Here is a 22,615-nt window from a genome sequence, read left to right on the forward strand (position 1 = left end):
CAAGAAAACTCTGATTTTGCAGGCCTCCTCTGCCTTGAAGGCTGCATCTACCATTAAAACTGACACCTCTGCCTCTGAAAGAGTTGTCTTCATGTGGATCCTGGAAGGGTCTCTGAGATGTGCAAAATTAGAAGTTATGTACTTACCATAACGTTCCATCTGAGTAGGTGGATTCATTTGTCTGCAACCTGTGGGTATGGATCCGATATTGGATCGAGACGGCATGTTTATCCAGCTATGGATCCAGGCTCTAGCTCTCCTCACCCATATAATGCCCTGCTCTCCTACATGACCTCAGATCGAGTTTGCCCCTGCACCAACTACCTAACCAAGGGTAACACATCCTGTGCAGAGGAAACAGCGGAGCAAGGCCAGGGGGATGGGAGGCCGGGGATGGTTACAGGCAAATGAATCCCACCTACTCAGATGGAAATGTTATGGCCTCAACTAAATCTGAAAGTAGGAGGAACGGACAGAGTCCCCAGCTACCTGGGCTCTTGAGGCCATCATGGAAGGATATTCCGGAGCTTCCACGGGCCAAAAGGATGCTCACACCTCTAGGCGTGATGTCCAGCTTGTAATGAGAAATAAAGGTGTGAGATGAAGCCAAGTGGCTGCTGAACAAATGTCATCCCAGAGGAAACCTAGACTTAAAGGCGCTGTGAGGTAGAGACGAAAGACCAGGTGAATGAGCATGGACTCCCTCCGGTCTTGGACCTCCCAGAAGCAGCAAGCTAACAGAATACACTGGGAAATCCAGCGTGACAAAGGAAACTTTGAAGTGGCTTGCAGATTGAATTTGGCAAAGGAAATGAACAATTGATTAGGATTGCCTATGACCAACTGTCCTGTTGTTAAGATAAAAGCAGCGAAGCTGCCTGTGAACATCCAAGGAATGCAGCTTGTATTCACCTTTGTTCTGATACTTAGGAAGAAAACAGGGAGGTTGATGGACTGATTGTGTTCACTTCGAAGCTACCTTAGGAAGAAAGCAGGGATTGATCCTGAGGCACACCCAGTCCGGATGGAGAGACCAAGTAAAGAGGCGGTTTCATGGATGGGGCTTGAAGTTCAAGCTCTCTCTTGGCTGAGGTAATGGCTACTAAAAATGCAGTCTTAGAGACAAGAATTTTTAGATCTACTGTGGCCCGCAGGCTCGAAGGGAGTCAAGGCCTGAAGAGACAAGAAAAGATCCGACGGGGGAACTGCCTCTTTGACAGGGGTGCAAGCAGAAAGGTGCCCAGCACAGGGAAGATTTTACATAGCAGCTTGAACATAGAGCCCAGAGTCATGACCAACATGAAGGTACGTGAGAAATGGCCACTAGCTGAACGACACGTGAACTACTGGCGCCATCACATTAAAAGAGAGTAGTAAGGAAGTCAAGAACCAAAGGAAGGGAACTTGCGTGAAGGGATCTGAACCTTGCCACTCCACCCAAATGGGCTTCCATTTACTCGCGGTATATTTTTCTGGTAGAGAGGTTTATGAGCCACTACCAGGGAAGATAGCATGCTTTCCGAAGGGCGAGATACGGGAGTCCCTGATTAGGAGTGGAACTGGAGCAGTCAAGCAGTCAGCTTCAGGTTGTCAGGTTGAGGAGTTGGTAGGTTCGATGGGTGTGATATCCAGATCCAGAATGGGATCTAGAAGAATCCAAGGTGGATTCACTGAGTGAGACCTTAGGTAGGGAGCCAGATTTTAGCCAGGAGCCAGAATGGGGCTATGGTTATTCTGCACCCCAACCAGAAGCTTTCTACTGCTTGAAGCACCTGGAGCATCAGAGGCAGAGGGGGGTATGCGTAAAAGAGACGAGAGGCAAGCATGCACCAAGAGTGTCTCTCGGGGAATCCCCTGGAGGTGGTAGGCGAAAACTGTAAGCACTTGGTGTTTAAGGAAGCAAAGAGATCACAACGAGTCCCCCCACTGTGTGAATACATTCCTTTACTTGAGCATTCAGAGACCACTTTCGTATGGGGAAGGAAATGGTGTGACTGAGCTTGTCCGCAGGATGTTGGACCAACCGGAATGTCCGTTGCGATGAGAAGCGGTTGGTGGAGTATACATTCCCACACTCTCATGGCTTCTGGAAACATACCAAAAAGGTAAGACCTGGTTCCCCTGTTTGTTGATGTACCAGACCACCCGATATGTTGTCTGACTGAATACTTAATTGTTTCCAGGAAGGAAGGAAGGCTTGAAATTACTTGCAACACTTGAAACACCACCCTCATCTCCAGAACACATTGATATGCAGGCAGGTCTCTGAATCATTCCACGTGCCTTGGACGTCCGGTAATGCCCCAAAGCGGGAAGCATCCATGGTCACTGTGGCGAGAGGAGATGCACAAAGAGGCGACCTCTGTGGAGATCTGGGAATGGAGCCACCACAAGAGACGCTTGCAGGCCTTGCTGATTGCAATGGAGTGATGCAGGAGAGGAGAGAAATGACCATTGCACCTGGAGGTGTCACTGAAGTACCCGCATGTTCAAGCGGGTGAGTGGAAGAAAGAAATGGCTGCCACCATGAGCCCTAGTGCCTCAGGACCAATTCAGCAGAACGAGCTGGAAGTGGAGGATGGCCTGCACCTGTGAGTACGCGAATTCGAACTCTAGCCGGTAGTGAAACCCATAACTTCCTGTGCTAACCTAGCTCCTATGAATTCTATTAACTGGTAGGGAGACCAGGATTTGGACTCCTACATTACGTGATGCCTAGCCAGGAGCTAGAAGAATCTCTTGCCAAGATGGCCAGGTACACTTGTTGGGGTGGTGAAAGCCAGTCGTCCAGAGTACGGAAAGACCTGCACCCCCTGAAGCCTCAGGTGGGCAGCCACTGCTAATACTTTGGTGGCGGAGCATGATGGGGGCTGTGGTGAGATCCAAGGAAGGACCCTGAACTGGTAGTGACTGGCTCCAGCCGAAGCGAAAAACCTCCTGGACCATCTGTCCATTGGTATGTGGTAGTATGCATCCTTACTTGAGGTCTAGAGCATCAGTGATTTTCTCATAGAAGGGAGGATGGATTGTAGAGTGACCATCGGGAGCGTCTCCTTGGGAATTCTGCCAGGTTTTAATAGGGACAGGTCCAGAATGGGTCTTAGGTCCCCCGTCTTCTTGGGCACTAAAAAGAACCTGGAGTAAAACCCTGATCCAATCTGGTCTGGGGGGACGGGCTGGATGGCTCTTTTTCTCAGCAGATGGCCAATTTCTGCTGAAGCGGCCTCCCTCTGATCGGGTGGAACGTCGGGGAGGGATTTTAATTTTGGGACGTGAAGAAATTGGATTTTGTAGCCTCTGGATATAATCTGGAGAACCCAGCGGTCTGATGTTATGGACTCCCATGCCACTAGGTGCTCTGAAAAACGTCCCCTGACTGCCTCCAGAGTGGAGCAGTCGGGCAACCCCTCAGGGTTGCTGCGTGGGCCATTCAGAGAAAGGTTCTCTGGACCCAAAATTCCTGGGAGCCCCTCTGCCGCGGAAGGACTGGTTGTCCGGAGCGGGTTGGGATTGCTGCGACTTCCGGAACCACATCTTCTTCTGGCCCTTTTGGTTCCTAGAGTAGGACCTCTGGGGCACAGAGAAGCGGACTCCGACAGCAGACAGCGTCTTCCTCCTTCTTGCTCTGGACCAAGGTGTCGCGAACCGTCTTGCCAAAAAGGGCAGAACCGTCAAAGGGGGCGTTTGCGAATGATGCCTTGAAGGACTCCGTGAAATCGCAATGGTGGAGCCAGGTCTGGCGTCTTGTGACTAGGCCCACTCCTGCAGCTCTAGCGGCTCCCTCGGTAGCATGGGAAAGTAACTGCATAGAGGTATTGGTCATGGAACGAAGAGTGGCCATACGGGTGGAGTGCAAAAGTTTGTCCTCCGACATGGACTCTGGGGGGGGGATGCAGCGTATTCTTTGATAAGATCGCGCTGCATCCTAATGACATGTGCCAGATAGTTGAGCACCCTCACTGAGAAGGTCGCTGAACTAAACATTCGCTTCCCCAAGTGGTCCATCATCCGAGACTCCTTGCTCGGGGGATGGACTGTGGGACTCTCCTGAGCGAGTTCCCTCTTAGTGGCTGCTGCCGACAACATGGCATCTACCGGGGGTCCCTTACTCCAGTGGGCACGGTCAGCAGGGGGCTAAGAATCCTGTCCAGCCTCTTGGGGATTGGCTCCACGGTGTCCGGTTCCTTCCACGCCCTGATGGTAATAAGGTCCACCAGGGGGTCGGCAGGAGGGGACACCCAAGAGGTAGATGGGCCCGCTTCAAATGCCTCCAAGAACACGGACTCGTCCGAGGAAGACTTTGGGGCAGACCACCCACCTCTTATACGTAACATTTCCATGATGTCTCCAAAGGAGACATCCTCAGGGGGTGATCTTGGGGAGCCTTCCCCTTCCTCCAAGTTCGTGTCTTCAGTTAAAGACTCGGGGGAGTCTATGTGCCTCCTCTTACACGTGTGCTTGCAAGGTGCTTCCTCGGGGGGGCTGTCCGAGGAGCCCTCGCTAGCGGTGTCTAGTTCCAAAGGAACTGCTTGGGGCAATGAAACGGGCTGTCCCAGTGGCCGGGTGACGGAAGCCTGACCCAGAGCAGATGGAGTGCAGGAAGGAGCCGAAGCAAGGGCCGGGGGTCTGGATGCCCTCAACAGAGCCCTCTCCACTACATCAAAAGCTGAGGGGGAGCCAGCCTCAACCAAAGGATCCGAAAGTCAGCTCCCCCTCGGATCCAAGGAGTGGATCGGAGCCGGCACAGAGCCCCTCGGATCCGAGGGACCAGTGCGCTCCGACACGGACGGCGCCGAAGGCACACTGAGTCCCTCGGATCCGAAGCTCGGGCCAAGGCTCCGAGAGGTCGGATCTGACACATTCGAGGGCAGGGTCGGATCCGAAGTACCCAGTACTGTCGGCGCCGACCCACCCCCGGCTCCGAAGCTGCCCGGCTCCGAGCGCTCCGAGCCCGGGTAGCGGGTCGGAGAAGGAGCTATGGGCTTGAAAAATGGGGTCGAGCTCCCCCCCAGGGGGGGGAGGCAGGAGCACTCCCATCTGCATCTGGGCCTGGATGAACCTTCGCATCATCCGGTCCAGATCAGCATCGGAGAGGCTGTAGGTAGACCTCGATGAGGCTACCGAGGTAGGCCTTGAGTGCCGCCTCGATAGCCTCGAAGGAGGTCGGGTCTCCTCCTCCTCAGGCCCCGGTGAAAAACATGGGGACCGGAGCCGAGGAGGAGGAGAGCCAGCAGCCAGAGAGGCCGGAGGAGAAGCCCGCTTAGCCGGCGGGGCCGAGACGGAGGTCTCGGCCCGCCGCTTGTGGTGCTTCTCTCTCCGGTCCTTCTTCCTGGCTTCCCTCTCCTCCGAACCCGTAGAGGGAGTTTGAATCCCGGGAGGAGGAGGGGGAGCAGGCAAGGTAGAAACCGGCGAAGTAGTCACTACCAACGGGGCGGGGGCCGAAGCCGAGTCCGGGGGTAAGAGACCCGCCAAGACCAGCTTCGACCTCCGCTCCTTCAATGCCCTGGGGTTGAACCCTGCACAGATTGAACACCCAGAAGTGAGGTGTTCAACCCCAAGGCATCGAACGCACCGAGTGTGGCCATCAGCAGGAGATAGCTTATGGCCACACTCGGAGCATTTTGAGAATATTGCCTTTGGGGACTCAGACATACTAACTTTTTTTTTTTTTTTTTTTTTTTTTTTTTGAAAAGTAAAAAGTTAAACTAACACACACACCAAAGGTCCCAAAGAAAAACACACACTCACACTACACAATAAATTTGAAATCTCTATGGTCGCCACCTCTTTGATTGGGTGGGACATCGGGGAGGCGACCACCTGAGGGAGGACGAAATAGGAAGGGAATTTTGTAGCCTCTGGATATAATTCGGAGCACCCATCGATCGTTCGTGATGGACTCCCACATTGACAGGTGCTTCGTTAAACACCCCCCCCCCCGACTGTCTCCAGAGCAGGACAGTCGGGTAAGCCCTCAGGGCTGTTGCGCGGGTCTCTCGGAAAAGGGCTCCCTAGACCCGAAGTTACGCGGTCCCCCTCTGCCTCTGGGCCGGCGTCCACCCTGCCCTCCTCTGCCTCTGGAGGCGCGGAGTCCAAAGCTGGATAGGATTGCTGAGACTTGCGGAACCACAGCTTCTTTTGCCCCCTCTGATTCCTTGAGAAGGAACGTTGGGGGCTCGAGAAGCGGACTCCGATGGCAGACAGCGTCTTCCCGTCCTTCTCACTTTGGACTAGTGTATCGCGTACGGTCTTGCCAAAAAGCGAAGAACCATCAAAGGGTGTGTTCACGAAAGACGCCTTGAAAGGTTCCGCGAAATTACAAAGACGGAGCCAGGCGTGACATCTCAAGACAACACCTGCTCCGCTGGCCCTTGCAGCTCCCTCCGTAGCATAAGACAGTAGCCGCATGGACGTATTTGAAATGGACTTGAGAGTGGCCATGCGTGTCGAGAACACGGTTTTGTCCTCGACCGACATGGACTCAGGAGGGGCTGCAGTGTATTCCTTGATCAAATCCTGTTGCAGCCTGATGATATGCGCCATATAATTCAGCGCCCTCACGGAGAAGGTTGCTGAAGCAAAGGTCCACTTCCCTATACGGTCCAGCGCCCGGGACTCCTTGTCCGGCGGGTGTACCATGGAGCTCTCCTGGGAGAGTTCTCTTTTAGTGGCAGCAGCCACCAACATGGCATCAACTGGAGACCCTTTGGCCCAAACCTGCCTGTCTGAAGGGGGGCTAAGGATTTTATCCAGTCGACGTGGGATAGGCTCCACGGTGTCGGGTTCCTGCCAAGCCCTGGTGGTCAGGAGATCTACCAGGGGATCTGCCGGTGGGGACATCCAGGAGGTAGATGGGCCCGCTTCAAACGCCTCCAGAAATACGGACTCATCCGAGGAAGGTTTTTGGGCAGACCACCCCCCCAATACGCAACATTTCCATGATGTCTCCAAAGGAGACATCCTCAGGGGGTGACCTTGGGGAACCTTCCCTTTCCTCTAAGTCCGTATCTGTGGTGACGGACTCGGGGGAGTCCATGTGCCTCCTTTTACACATCCGTTTACGAGACACCTCCTCTGTGGGACTATCAGAAGAGGGCTCATCAACGGCCTCTTGTTCCTCCGAGGGAACCAACTGGAGGGTCTGAGCAGGCTGTCCCGATGGAAGGATGATGGAAGTTAGGCCCGTATGCAGTGGGGGGGCGGAGGGATCCAAAACCCGAGTCGGGGACCTGGAAGACCTCGACAGTACCCTCTCCACTACCTTGAATGCCGAGGGAGAACTACTCTCTTCCGGCCCCGAAAGCAGTCTCCTCGGCTCCGAGATAGGGATCGGGGTCAGAGCCGAAGCCATCGGATACGAAAGGGAGGTGCTCTCTGACACAGGCAGCGCCGAAGAAGCACCCACTCCCACGGATCCAACGCCCAGCCCATGGCCCCGAGAGCTTGGATCCGAGATACTTGGTATGGTCGGCGTCGAGAAGGCTTGGGCCATCGGCGCCGACAAAACCCCGGCTCCGAAAAGGTCTGGATCCGAAGACTCCAAAAGAAGAAGGAGAAATCGGGGCAAATATTGAAGCTGCACTCCCCCCCTGTGGAGGGGGGGGGCAGGAGCACCCCCATCTGCATTTGGGTCTGCAAAAACCGACGCATCATCCTATCCATGTCAGCGTTGGAGAGAGACCTAGTAGATCTAGAGGAGGTCGTAGAGGCGGGTCTGGAGGGCCACCTCAACAACCTCGAGGGTGATAGGATCTCCTCCTCCGGCTCTGGTGAGAAGGAAGGAGATCGGAGCCGAGAAGGAGAAGGTCTGGACACCCTCGGAGGTGATTTAACAGTTTTTGAAGGCGGAGCCGAGGGATGAGGCTCAGCTCGCCTCTTGTGTCTGTGCTTCTCCCTGTCTTTGGTCCTGTGCTCCCTAGAAGGAGAAGACTGAACTTCCTTTGTACTCAAGGCAGTAGTGGGAGGTTGAGTCCCAGCCTGAGTCGAGGGAATCAGGGGTGTCGAAGCTACCTGGGTAGCCTGCACCTTGGAGGGAGAGGAGGAAGAGGCCTCCTCCGGGGGAAGCAATCCCACCAGAATAAGCCTGTTCCTTCTGTCCCTCACAGCCCGGGGGTTGAAGGCTGTGCAAACCTGGCAGTCTGAAGACAAATGGACAACCCCCAGGCATATAACGCACTGAGTGTGGCCATCAGCTGGGGAAAGCTTATGGCCACACCCAGTGCACTTTGAAAAAACAGCTTTATGGCCTTCGGCCATTTTGCTGACACACACACTCACACGCCCAAACACCTAGGGGAAGGGTTTGAAAAGGGTTTGAAAAAAGAAAACGCAATCCCGAAAACAAAAAAGGGCAGAGAAACACTCACAATACTCTCTTTTTTAAGTTTTAAAGTTTTTAGAAAAATTTTTGAAAGAAAATTATTCACTTCCCTGTCTAAGCTCAGGAGCTCTTCACAAGATGCTTGTCATTCAAGCCACGGCAAAAACGATCTGCAGTAGTGTGGTGGTGACTGGGGATTGTGGGCAGAGGGGAGGAGCTAGGAGCTCGGATCTTGAAGCTTGGAAAGCTGCCGGTCGGATCCGAGACCCACAGGCTGCAGAACAAATGAAGTAACTATTTCAGATCAGAGTGTTCTAATATGAGTAGATCATGACTCAGACTGGATCCATGCTTGGAGGAGGGAACCAGACCCAACTGTCCAGTGCTGAGGATCCAAGGGGCAGGGATGGACCTGACAACTTCAGTGTAGATCCTGGCCCCACAGATCCAACTCTGATGTTTTGGTCCAGGACCCGTTCTGATCCAAAGGAATAGGACCAGAACTGGTCAGGGATACTGGCAGAGTCAGGGACACAATTCTCTTTGGATGTGACTCCAGAACTCTGGAGCTGTTGGATCTGGGGCTCTAAAATGTAAGGACAGATTGGAGAAGGAGATAACACTGTATGAGTGCTGGCAGGACTCACGGACCCAAAAGGGGATGGAGCTGAGATGACCCCCACCTGAATCTGAGCTTTGAAGAAGTTTTGCATCATCCTATCCAGCTACGTTTCAGAAAGACTTCTGGAGGATCTGGTGGATGAAGGGATTGACCAGGGCCTAGAGTACTTTTTGGGAGTTTGTATAACAGGGTAATGGAGCCTAGGAGAAATTGGATCCAAAAGAAACTTGGGAGAATGAGCTCTAGGAATGTACAGTGTACAAGGCTTGGGATCCATAATCTGAGCTGTATGGCTTTCTGATATGATAATTGGATCCTCTGGTTTAGGAGGCAGTTCTGAAGAAGTCCTTTGAGACTTCATCAGTGAATGCTTCCTATGCTCCAAAGGAGCGTTAGTGGTCTTACTGGGGTTTTGAGCCCTGACTAAGATGTAGTTGAGGAAGGACGTAAACCCTTAAGGATAAGTTTACTGCATCTGTCAGCTAAAGCTCTTGTATTGAGTGCTGCATATATTGAACAGTTTGTTTAAATGAGCCACTCCTAGACAACATACGCAGTCCTTGTGGGCATCTGAGTTAGAGATTATGTGCTCACAAGAAGTGCACTTTTTAAAACCTGTTGGCTGGTTGGCCATGACAATATAAGGAAAACTAAGAAAGGGAGAAATATAAGGACAAGATTTTTTTTGACACAGAAAAAATAGCAACAATGGTGGTTAAGAATTACCCTATTAAAATGGTAGGAGGGACAGAAAGAGTACAGAAAGAGAAATTACCAGTGATGTAAATAAAAGTTAAGTACTCACTATAACGCTCCAACTGTGCTGTCCATTTTCATTCTTCCTCAACAACTGGGTTCAGTTTTTGATCTTTGGATCCAACTCGGCTGTAATTTTAGCTCGTGTCCACCAAAAAGCTCTCAAGCTCCTCCCTTAGCCATAATGCACCAATCCCTAATATACCTCAGATCTTGTTTGCTGGTTGACATAAAGTAAGAAATATTAATATAATATTCTTGACAGAAGAAGCCATAACTGGTGCTTAACATAAGGGACAGTGGTGTCCTTATAAGTTTTCGTTCTTCCAGAAATACACTGTGAAAAAGGCTGGGGTTGGTGAGACGGGAGTTGAGGAAGAATTAAAATGGACAACACAGATGGAATGTTATGGTGAGTAGTTAATTTCTTTATCTTATGTTGTCAATTTTCATTTTTTCCTCAACAGTTAGGACAGTCACCAGCTACCTAAAATCCTGGGTGGACTCTAAGGAAGGATATTCCTGAGCACAGTTAAGCTAAAGGCTACTCTTCCCCTCCAGACCAGATCCAGTTTGTAATGAGTAATAAAGGTATGAGGATTGGCCCAAGTTGCAGCCTCACATATGTTGTCCATGGAAGTCCTAGACAGAAATACTGAAGAAGTAGTCATGAACCTAGTTGAATGGGCTATTAAAGGTTTTGGCAAGGGAAGACCCAACTTGTAGTTGACAAATGATATACAATCCATCAGCCATCTAGCTAAAGATACATTTGCCACTGATTTACCCAATTTAGAATCTGCAAAAGAGACAAATAATCGATCTGTCTTTCTAATTTTTTGTTCTATGTAAGTAAAACCATAATTGTCTAGGAACACCCAATAGGTGTAGCATATATTCACCTTTGTTCACAAATTTAGGAAAGAAAACTGGCAGATTAAAGGACTGATTGATGTTAGATTCTAACACCACCTTAGGAAGGAAAGACGAATTGGTCTGTAATGTTATTATATCCCTGTGAAAAATCAAGTAGGGAGGTTTAGAAGGCAGTGCTTGAAGTTCTGAAATACTTCTAGCAGAGGTAATGGCCACCAGAAAGATAGTCTGCCAGGTCAGTAACTTTAGATCAAATTTTGCTGCTGGTTCAAAGTGGGAATTAATCAAGGCCTGTAGTACTAAATTTACATCTCATGGAATTTGGACCTTCATAAGGAGGTCTCAAAAGAAGGGTCCCCCTTAAGAAAGCCTTATAAAGTTTAGATGAAGTCAGGGTGGAGTTCTCAAATCCAATGTAAAAATTAGAGGTGGCTGCTAACTCAACTCTAATTGTTGAAGGGCTAGCTTCTTTGTTGAAAATTGAAGCCAAAATTCAAGGATACTTTCTACAGGGGCTGAAAAGGGGTCAATATGTTTCTGAAACACCCAAAAACAAACTTCTTCCATTTACTTCTGTAAAGTTTCCTTGTAGACACTTTATGGGAAGATAAAACTATATGGCAAGCAGGAGAAGAGAGCATAGGTTGCCTGGCTATTAAAGGAAGTGGAGAAACCATGCTGTCAGCTTTAGGTTTGAGATATCTGGGTGAATCATGCCTATCAGGAGAGACAGGAGGTCTGAAATCAGATCCAGAATCCAAGGTGGGTAAATTAGATGAGGCAAAGAAAGGAGAACCAAATCTGTCAAGGCCAGTAAGGTGCCATGAGGATGACCTTGCTCTTCAACTGGAAAGCTTTCTGCAGAAATTTAGGGATCAATGTACTTGGGGGATATGCAGAGAGGAGGCCAGGGGTCAGATGTGTAGTATAGCATCTCTCAGTGATTCCTTGATGGGGGGATTTAGGGCAAAGATGCTGGTGTACTTGTTGTTTAGGGGAGATGCAAAGAGACTGCAGCAAGGTTAGCCCACTGGCAAAAAATAATTTCTGCCACCTTCACGTTGAGAGACCATTTGTGACGTAGTAGAATTAACCTGCTCAATTTGTCTGTTACTGCATTGGACTTCCCCAGAATGTGCATTGCTATCAGAAAACAGTTGGATAAGATCGCCCATTACCACACTCTGAGGGCTTCTTGACACAAGTGGTAAAATCTGGTTCCTCCTTGTGGATACATATCTGTCTGTGGAAAAGCAAAGCACTGAATGGCATATATTGTTGAAAATGCTGTTCAGCAAGCTGTTCTGACTAAGATCGCATGCAATCTCAGAGTTGGTATATATAATTAGCTGGGGTGGGGGGTGCAGCCCCCCACAAGAGGAGGTTTTGATGAATGGCATTTACAATATAATGCCATTCAATGTTTTTGCCCTTTGATGCATAACCACAGACACCTCCTTGTATCTTGATGTACCAGACTACTGATGTATTGTCTGCCTGAATCGCAATTGTCCTGAAAGGGAGAGAGTCTTGGAAGGTCTGCAATGCTAAGAGCACTGCTCTCATTTCCAGAAAATTGAAATGCATATTGGCCTCTTCAAGTGACCAAGTGCCTTGGACTGTTTTTCGTGGGAAGTGCCCCCCACTCAATCCGGGATGCATCAGTGGTGGTCACTATGGCCGAGGGCTGAGAGAGAATGAAAGGACAGCCTTGTAGAACCTGATCTGATTGAATCCATCACCAAAGGTATCTCTTGCATGCCTGAGTGATTCTTATTTGGGCTGACATATGTTGGTAAATAATAGACCATTGTGTTACTAACATCCACTGAAAAATTCTCATGTGAAATCTTGCTAAAGGAACTACGACTATAGCCTCAGATATTGATCCCAAGGCTTGGAGAATCAATAGGGCTGATACTGTGGAGCTGTGAATTATTCTTCTGATTGGAATCTGATAGTTTTTACTCTTGAGAAAGGAAGAGAAGCTGTCACTCACACCTTGTTGAAATATGCTCCTATGAACTCCAATGTCTGAGACGGTTCTAACTGAGATTTGTAATTTATGGTTATCCCCAGGTAGGAGCAAATCTGAAGTACCTGATCTCTCGCTCGTATTAGTAGATGCCTGGTCAGGGTGGTAATGAGCTAGTTGTCTAAGTATGAAAACACTCTGAATCCTTGTAGTCTGAAGTGAGCTGCTATCACTGCCATGCATTTGGTGAACACTCTGGGGGATGTGGTGAGACCAAAGGCCAGTGTTCTGAAATAATAATGGCTGGCTTCCAGATGGAAGTTTGATACCTTCTGGATAGTCTATTCATTTTTATGTGATAGTACGCATCCTGAACATTTATCCAGCACATCTAGTCATCTTTGCACAAAAAATGGCAGAATGGAATCAACTGTGACTATCCGAAACTTTGTGTGTTGAACTGATTTGTTCAAGTTGCTGAGATCCACAGTCAGTCTCCATTCCCCTGTTTTCTTTGGCACAAAAAGCATCTTGAGTAAGTTCCAGATTCTATCTGCTCTGGTGGGACCTCTTGGATGACTCTTTTTTTCTAGCAGCGTTTCTATTTCTAGTGCTGTTGCTTTCCTCTGACTGGGTGGAACAGCAGGAAATTTGCATACAGATGGAGGTGGAAGGGAAAAGGGAAATATATAACATCTGTAAATAATCCTCTGCACCTAGAGGAATGTCAAGCTAACTATGCATTAACTAGAAATGAAAATATTGTTATAAATCTTGCTGATAAAGGTGGTGGTATTGTTGTACTTGATACTGCTTATTATATGGATGTTATGTTGGTCATGTTAAATGCCACTGATTATTTTCCTATAAATAAGTTTGAGGTTACAAAGATTGCCAATGAAGGAAAATCAAAAATGTATTGCTTATTTCATGAAAGAGGAATATCTAAAAATGTGTTTGATTATTTGTATACTGAAATTTTTCATGTTTCCCATAATTTACAGAACACCGAAAACTCATGTCTATATGTAACCCACCCCTATGTCCTATTGTATTGGCTAGAGAATGGGTTACTGAACCTATTTCAAAGTTTCTGGAAGGTCAGCTTAAACCATCCTAGTGACATCTAACACTATTATAAAAGATAGTAATGATTTTTACAGCAGCTTTATGACTGGACTGTAGTTAATAATATTTTTACCTGCTGTTTGGTGACTTTAGATGTTGACTCACTTTATATCAATTCCCAAATAAAGAGGGTATTGATATGGTTAAAAAATATATTTTCAGTCAACAAGACTTAGCCATTATAAATGTGCAACAACTATGTACAGTGTTAGAGGAAGCATTGACTAATAATGTATTTATGTTCCAGAAACGGTTTTATAAACAGGTTAATGGCGCAGCCATTGGGACACCCGTGACTAATACTTACACCAGTATTGTAATGAATTTATGGGAAAATGAGTATGTTTTATCTATATCTAGGAATACATATCGAGGAATTGTTTTTTGCAATAGGTTTGTAGGTGACCTGTTCCTAATTTAGGACGGTCCACTCAATGTTTTGAATGATTTTATCTGTTATTTAAATACAGCAACAGTTTTTCAAACTTTAAGAAAAAACTCCATTACAGACAAATTGATTTTCTTGACATAACACTGATAAAAAATGTTAAGGGACAGTTGGAGACCACGTTATATAAAAAAGTTGTTAAGCGATACACTTACTTATCAAGAGATAGAATGCACTCTCCATTTATTTTTCAAAAAAAATTAGGAACCAGATGGCATGCATTGCAGACTGAATACACAAGATACCAGTATTTATTTATTTAACATTTGTTGACTGGGAAAGTCCGACTAGGGCAGTGCCTGTTTTTAGCGGAGGCCCAGGGAGAAATGCTTCAGACGCATGCCTTTTGGACAGACTGAGCACATGGTATCAGAATTTAATGGAAGGGGCTATCAGTTAAACCAGCTTGAGTGTATTAAGGCTCAAGTTTTAGACGATAGACAGGTAATCATGAAACCCATTTTTTCTGAATTTTATAATAATAATAGAAGAAATAATAATGAAACAAGGAATTGAATTGAAAATAACTGTAGGCCCATTTTTAACCTTTGATCTTAATACTTTTAAAATCAAGGACATTATTAAAAAGCACTTGTCTGTTCCATCTCAAGTACCTGAGCTGAAGGGTGTTTTTGTTGAAGGTCCTAATTTTAGTTACAAAAAAAATCAATTACATTAAAAGACAGATTACGCTATAAAGCACAAGTAAAAGTTGCTTGTTATAAAACCTGTAAAAAGGGAATCTACATGTGCAATAATTGCAATTTCTGTAAACATCTACACTGATAACACGATTCCCCATCCACTATGTGGAACTGTTTTTACTTTATGAGCCTATGGTACTTGTAAGGCGAAAAATCTGGCTTATGTGGCTAAATGCTGTAAATGTAGCACCTATTATATAGGGAAGACTAGTCAAAAATGTAAAGATAGAATAAGCAGTAATATGTCGGAGATTAAAAGGCAGATATCGACACCCTATATAAACATATACACAGTATGGATGATATACACAGTTTTAAATTTATGATTCTATATGTAGTATCTGATTATATTAGAGGAGGTTATATACTTAATATAACTGAGAAAGAGGAAAGTTAAGTGGATTCTGTGCTTTAGGGCACAACATTCACCGGGGTCAATTAAGATATTTAGTTTAAAACCTGTTCTTAAAGAATTATATAACAAAGTAAGATGACTGTCTGTTTAAAAATGTTAATTGAATTTTATTAACTCTATTTAACGGAATAAATTTTATTATCAAGCGTATAAAGATGTGTGCTTTTCTTTGTAATGAATTTCTGCCTAAAGAAGCATCTATGCGAAAGTTTTCTTGCGATTAAAGTGTTTTTACGCATGGCAACAGATTACTTGTTTTTCAGTTACTTTTATTAGTTTGGTGTGTCCGGACTTGTGATTCTGGGTATAAGCTTTATCTGTTTTCCAATTTGTCTGTTATCATGTTGGACTTCCCCCGAATGTGTGTTGCTGTTGGAAAACAGTGAGATGAGCTCAACCACTGCCACTCTTTGTGGGCTTCTCGACACATGGGGTAAGATCTGGTTACTCCTTGTAGATACTTGCCTATCCATTGAAAAACAAAGTATCAAATGGCACATATCATCAAATATGCCATTCACAGAGACTAAGATCACATTATGGTAGGAATAAGGAAATTTGTCCTTTCCCCACTGTAGTGCGATCTCGAAGTTGGCATATATAATTAGCAGGGGGTGCGGGGGGGGTGCAGATCCCACATGAGTTAGTTTCGATGAACAGCATTTACAATGTAATACTGTTCGATGCTTTTACCCTTTGATGAATAAATAACCATAGGCCTCCTCCTTGTATGTTGATGTACCAGACTACGTATTGTCTGTCTGAATCGCAACTGTCCCAAAAAGGAGAGAGAGTCTTGGAAGGCCTGCAAAGCTAAGATCACTGCTCTCATTTCCAGAACATTGACATGCATATTGGGGTCTATATTAGCTAAACGAAAACACTACTGAGTGAATCTCAGTTGCGTGACACATAAAGAGCAAAATCCGGGAATTTCAAATCCGATAAACTAAACATGTAAATCACGTAAACTTTCACTAAGTGTTTTATGCAACCCCCCCTGCACCCCCCAAACACCCCCTACTTAAATATACCAACTCCAAGATGGCACTACACTGAAGTAAAGGGACGAATTTCCTACAGCAATCTCCGCTCATTCTTGCGATATTACCGATTTTCACTCATTATGTGTTCCTCAACTGAGATTCGCTCAGTAGTGTTTTCGTTTAGCTAATATAGACACGCATATTGTCCTCTTCGGAGGACCAAGTGACTTGGACTATTTTCCCCAGGAAGTGCCTCCCCCACCCAATCTGGGATGCGTCAGTGGTCACAACGGCCTTGGGCTGAGGGAGAATGAAAGGATGGCTTTGTAGAACCTGATCTGATTGACTCCATCATCAATGGTATCTCTTGCATGCCTGAGTAATTCTTATTTGGGCTGACATATGTTGGTAAAGAATAAACCATTGTGTTACTAACATCCACTGAAAAATTCTCATGTGAAATCTTGCTAAAGGAACTAGGGCTATAGCCTCCGACATTGATCCCAAGGCTTGTAGAAGCAATCGGGCTAAGATTGTGGAACTGCGGATTATTCTTCTAAATTGGAATCTAATACTTTGTACTCTTGAGAGAGGAAGAGAAGCTGTCACTGACACCTTGTTCAAATTTGCTCCTATGAACGCCAATGTCTGAGATGGTTCTAACTGAGACTTGTAATTTATAGATGTTATGTAGTCCAATCTCGCCTACATTCTTACCCGTGGTTTCGGAGACGAATATTGGCTCCGACTCGGCCAAACTTTTCTAGCTTGAAATCTTTTATTGGCTGGGCTAAACAGATATCCCATGGTGCACTACTCCATATCCCCAGATCTCGCTTACCGCTTGTGTAGCTCGGACGTGGTCTCGCTCTTGGCTGTGGCTAAGTACCTTTTTTTTCTTGTTATTTGAGAAAATTTCTTACACACAAAAAGCTATTTTCATAGCTAGTGTCTATTTAGTGTTGTTTTGGTTTAGGTAGTGTGTTTGTGGTTTGTGGTATCCTGCTAACTGTTCTTTCGGGCTAGGCCCATTTCAGTTAGAGGACCTAGTCCTCTTGTCTTGTGTTGTTTGCACTAAAACTGTTTATGTTAGAGGTTTTAGTGTCGGTTTCCCCTTGCTATTTGTGGTCAGAAAACCATTTTAGTTAGAGGTTTTTGGCCTTTTTTGTTTCAGTGCGTGTTCCTTCTGGGGTTTGTGTGTGTGCTGTGCCATTTACTAACTTGTTCCCGCCTTTTGTGGTGTTGTGTGTCTGGGTACTTTCTTGTCAGACAGTGACTAGTGCTGTGTTGGTTTTTTGTGACTGCTTGTTGGAAAATGTCCAAGGATTCCAAAGAGCATAAACCTTCGGGTTTTAAAAAGTGCACTAAGTGCGGTTACAAAATGTCCATCACCGATGGGCACTCAATTTGTGTTTATTGCCAGGGAGCCATACGTCTGCAGGAGTCCTGCAGCTTCTGCCATGCATTTAGTCCCTGAGTGCCCCAAGAAAGAAAGAATAAGCTGATTTTAAAGGGACACTTGAAACCCTCTTTCGAAGAGGCCATGGATTCTTCTCCCAGTGCTAAACCTAAGTCCTCAAAATCTAAAAAGAGATCTCTGGCTCCTTCAGTTTCTTCGGAGCCACCAGAGAAAGTCACAAAACTTGCTTCGACCTCCTCAGCTCCACTGTCCTCAGGGCCGCAGGAAGTGTTGGTGTTGATGGATCCGGCTTCGGCTCCAATTATACTGGAACCTCTTCGGAGCCGATTGCCCAGTCTTAGACCAGTTTCACCCGAGAGGAGATCTCGATCTCCCTCTCTTTCCTCCAAATCCTCCAGGACCCTTTCTGATGTGGATGTTGATAGGGTGATGCAGAGGCTACTCCAGTCACTGGTTTTGGCAAAATTGTTTTCGGCTCTGGACCAGTCGGCTCCGGAGCCCGCCCCGACCCCTTCTTCAATCATTCCTCCTCTGAGCGCATCTCTGTCTTCAGAGCCAGAGTGTTCTGCATCATGTGATGTTCCTAGGTTGGTTCCGATGGACCCCCCCGGGCCTATCAGTACCGACGTCAGCTCTGACCCCATCGGCTCCGTCCACAGGTTTGGGACTCGAGATTCTTCAGTTGGGCTCGAGGGGTACATCTCAGGACATATTTCGGTTCTGAGTCTTCTGCTCAGTGCCTCGGCTCGAGGGACCCTGACTCCCATCTTGGTCTCGGAGGCTGGCCAGTCCTCGGACTTGGGGGGGCCTGCCTTTGAGGCCATGCGGACTGTGCTGGCCAGATCGTCAGCTACAAAATGCGGGTCGGTCATTTTGTCCCCCACCACTCCGGTGAGAGCCTCTGATCACCTCCTATCCATAGACAGCGGAGCACCAAGGCCTAGGGATACCCCCATGAGTGGTCCCCAAGTTTCTGAGGGCCCTTCAGAGTTCATGCCTGAGGAGCCCCCTAGAAAGAAAATGTGCAAGAGGAAGCACATAGACTCCCAGGATGAGTCTTTCACCTCTGATACTGACCTCGAGGAATCGGAGGGGTCCCCCAAGTCATCCTCTGATGATGTTTCCTTCTCCGACATCCTGGAGATACTGAAACAAAGAGGTGACTGGCCATCCAAAGCCCCCTCTGAGGAGGAGTCGGTCTTCCTTAAGGCCTTTGGTGCTCAGCCCTCCACCTCCTGGGTGTCCCCACCCTTCGACGAGCTCCTAGATTTAATTTGTTGAAAGGTGTGGGAAAACCCTGATTCTGTGGAGCCCATACCCAGGCATCCCAACAAGTTTCTTTCTGCTCCCCCGGGTAAGGAGTTTTTGTCCAAAGGAGGTCCCTGTGGATGCCATGGTGATGGCGGTGGCCACTCAGAAGGAAGTAGCAGAGACTTCTTCCCCCGTCCATCCTCCTAACAAGGAGTCTAGGACCATGGACCGGTATGGGAAGGGTACCCTCTCATCAGCAACCTTTACCTTATGGTCGCTGAACTATCTGTCTCATTTCACTCGGTTCCAGAGAGATCTCCTCATGGAGTTAGGAGATACTCTTGCGGGTAACGTTCCTGAGGTGGTGGCCCAGACGGTTAATGCCCAGGTGTCTACCCTCAATTCCATAGTCAACTCTTCCATGCAGCTCATCTCATATGTAGCCGATGAAGCGAGTAGGGCGGCAAGCTCAGGAGTTGCCCTTGGAAGGCAAGCCTGGTTGCGCCTTTGTCACTTCGTGGAGGCCTTCAAGTTTTTTTTCACTGATGCCCCCTTTGATGGTTCTTCTTTGTTTGGAACCAAAGTGAAAGACACCCTCACCAGGTGCGAACAAGAGGGAAAGACCCTGTCTGCTGTAGGGGTCTATTTTTCCCTTCCCTCTAGGCCTTACCCCAAGGCCCAGCAGGGTGGGAAGATGTGGCTCAAAAATCACAGAGTTTTTTTTCCTGCCGCACAAGGTGAGTCCCCCTCCAGAGGCAGAGGAGGGGGAGGTTATTCAGGGAGACACCGCCATAGAGGCAGAGGGGGTCCTCGCAATTCGGGAGACCGTGATTCCTTTCATGGCTCCCCTACTCTTGTTCCTGAGTGAGTGCCCGGCTGTGCTTATCCGGAGCCAGTTGGGGGTCAGATTTCATTATATCTGGAAGCCTGGAAAAGCATCACCCAGGACCGATGGGTATTACAAATAATTTCCGAAGGTTATGTCATCCCGTTTATGTCAGACCCCCCCCTTCAGTCAGAAAAATCCCAGATGTTCCACCCAGTCAAAGGGATCTAGCAGCCTCAGAGGTTTCAAAGCTGCTTGGAAAAGGAGCCATCCAGCGTGTCCCCTCAGACCAAGTCGGATTAGGGACTTACTCAAGATTCTTTTTGGTGCTGAAAAGAACAGGGGAACCTGAGACCCAAATGCCATGGAACAACTAGTCACCATCCCCACAAGAGGAGAAAACATACTTGATCTCATCATCACGAACATGGGAGCACAATGTTCAACACCGGAAGTATACCCCTCACTGGTGAGATCAGATCACAAACTAATCTCGCTGGAGGTCCTCTTCCCAACCCCACCTGAAATAAAAAAGACCACAGTAAAGAACTTCTCGAAAGCTGACTTCACACTTCTAAAGACTAGTGTGGTCTCCTTTAAGGCCCCCGAGCCGGCGGAAAACAGTACTCAAGCCGCTGAATCACTTACAAATGCCTTCTACCAGCACCTGCAGGACTGCATGGATAAGGCAATCCCAAGCAAAACAAAGACTCTTTGTACCAAAGGCAAGTGTCCAGTCTGGTGGACCCCAGCCATAAACAAACTCTACAACAAAAGGAGGAAGCTACTACAAGATAGAGCAAAATCCTTAAAAGGTAAGACACCTTTGATCACTATAAGTAAAACTAAGAGCTCTCATAAAATCATCCAAAGCAAATTTTGAGAGAAAAATAGCTAAAGACTCAAAAGACAATCATAAGGCCTTCTTTAGCTATGTTAGAAACCTGGGAGGAAACTCCCAGATATGCTCAGAACTAGTCCAAAATGATGTGAAGATTACTGATCCTACAGACATTGCCAACATACTGGCTGACAGGTTCAGTGCAAACTTCTCCCCCCCCCCAAAAGGAGAGATATCTATACCAAACGATTGCAGCCCCCCAAATATCTCTAACGGCCAAGTGAGAACTGCTCTCTCCAAAGCAAAAAACACAGCATCCATGGGACCTGATGGTGTCCCCGGCTGTGTGCTCCACGAACTCAACGAGGAATTAAACCCACAGCTAGGACAGCTGTTTAATCATAGTCTCACCTCTGGATACGTACCCAGGGAGTGGCGCACTGCGACTGTGGTCCCACTTCACAAAGGCGGTGCCTCCACCGACCCTGGAAATTACCGGCCCATTAGCTTGACAAGCCTTATCTGCAAAGCCATGGAGAGGATCATAATGGATCTCATAAATAAAGACATAGGGAATTTGCAGACTTTGGATCCAACCCAGTTTGGCTTTGTCAAAGGCAGATCATGCCTTTTAAACTTGGTTGACATTTTCGAAACAGTCACCAAAGCCATTGATGAGGGAAAGGCAGTCCATACAGCCTACCTCAATCTGGCAAAGGCCTTCGATACAATACCCCACTCGGGTATCATTGAAAAACTCATCAGCTTAAATGTTAACCCATACATCACAAGATGGGTTGCAAACTGGCTGAGTGACAGAACCCACAGGGTCAGAGTTGCTGGCGCCATGTCAGACTCAAAGCCTGTCACAAGTGGTGTCCCACAGGGCTCAGTCCTGTGCCCACTCTTGTTTGGCATCTACTTTTCCGAAGTACAAGCAAACACAGGAAGGTTATGGCTGACAAAGTTTGCAAATGACTGCAAACTGGGCGTGAAGTCGAAAACACATCTGACACAGATATCCTTCAGAAGGGTCTCACAGAAACGGATAACTGGTGCCAGAGCCATGGCCTAAAGTTAAATGCCAAAAAATGCATAGTCATACCCTTCGGGAAAAACAAGGTTACCCCTAGCTACCATATAGGTGGCAATCCACTGAGCACAGAAGAAGTTATCAGGGACCTGGGGACCCAGGTTGACAGTAGCCTGTCATTCGACACCCATGTAGCTAAAGTAGTTAGGAAGACCTTCTACATTGCCCACCTTATCATGAAGGGATTCACATCTAGATCAAGGGAGGTCATAGTCTCCCTATACTCATCACTCATCAGACCAATGATTGAGTACAATGCCCCATTCGGAATGTATCTGACCCGACACTTGCAGCAGCTGGAGAGGCCACAAAAGTTCCTCACCAAAAGGATAAAGGGTCTCAAAAATCTGTCCTATGCTGCCTGACTGAAAGAACTCCAGCTCTATTCAGTCGCTTACCGTTTGCTCAGAGGTGACCTTTGCCTGACATACAAGGCCATGTCAAACCCAGATTTGATGAATATGCTTCACCTCAAAAAATCTAGATCCGTCAGAGCCACAAGGGCGGGAGACTTAAACCTCGACACGGCTATTAATAGGACGTGCTGGAGGGATAGATTCATCACCCAAAGACTCCCTATGCTGTGGAACAAAATCCCGGTATATGTAAGGCAGAGCACCACGCTGGCCTTGTTCAAGAGAAATCTTGACCAATGGATGGGAGATCGCAGATATACCCCAGGGATTACCTCAGTGTCACTGCTCGACAGAGGCACAGCAAAATAATGGGTATAGTTCCCCATACTAAAGGGGTGGCGTAAGCCACAAAAACTATGGGCTAGGCTTGTAAATGCCCTCGGGTAGATAGCCTAGTATGAACCTATGAACCTATTAGATCTCAGCCGAATGAACAACTATGTACAGAAGTCCAAGTTTCATATGGTCACACTACAATCGATTCACCCATTCTTGGGAGAGGAGGTATGGATGTGCTCCATTGACCTCAAGGATGCTT

This window comes from Protopterus annectens, chromosome 2.part0 (assembly GCF_019279795.1).
Source record: "Protopterus annectens isolate FY-2018-M chromosome 2.part0, PAN1.0, whole genome shotgun sequence".
NCBI lineage: Eukaryota > Metazoa > Chordata > Ceratodontiformes > Protopteridae > Protopterus > Protopterus annectens.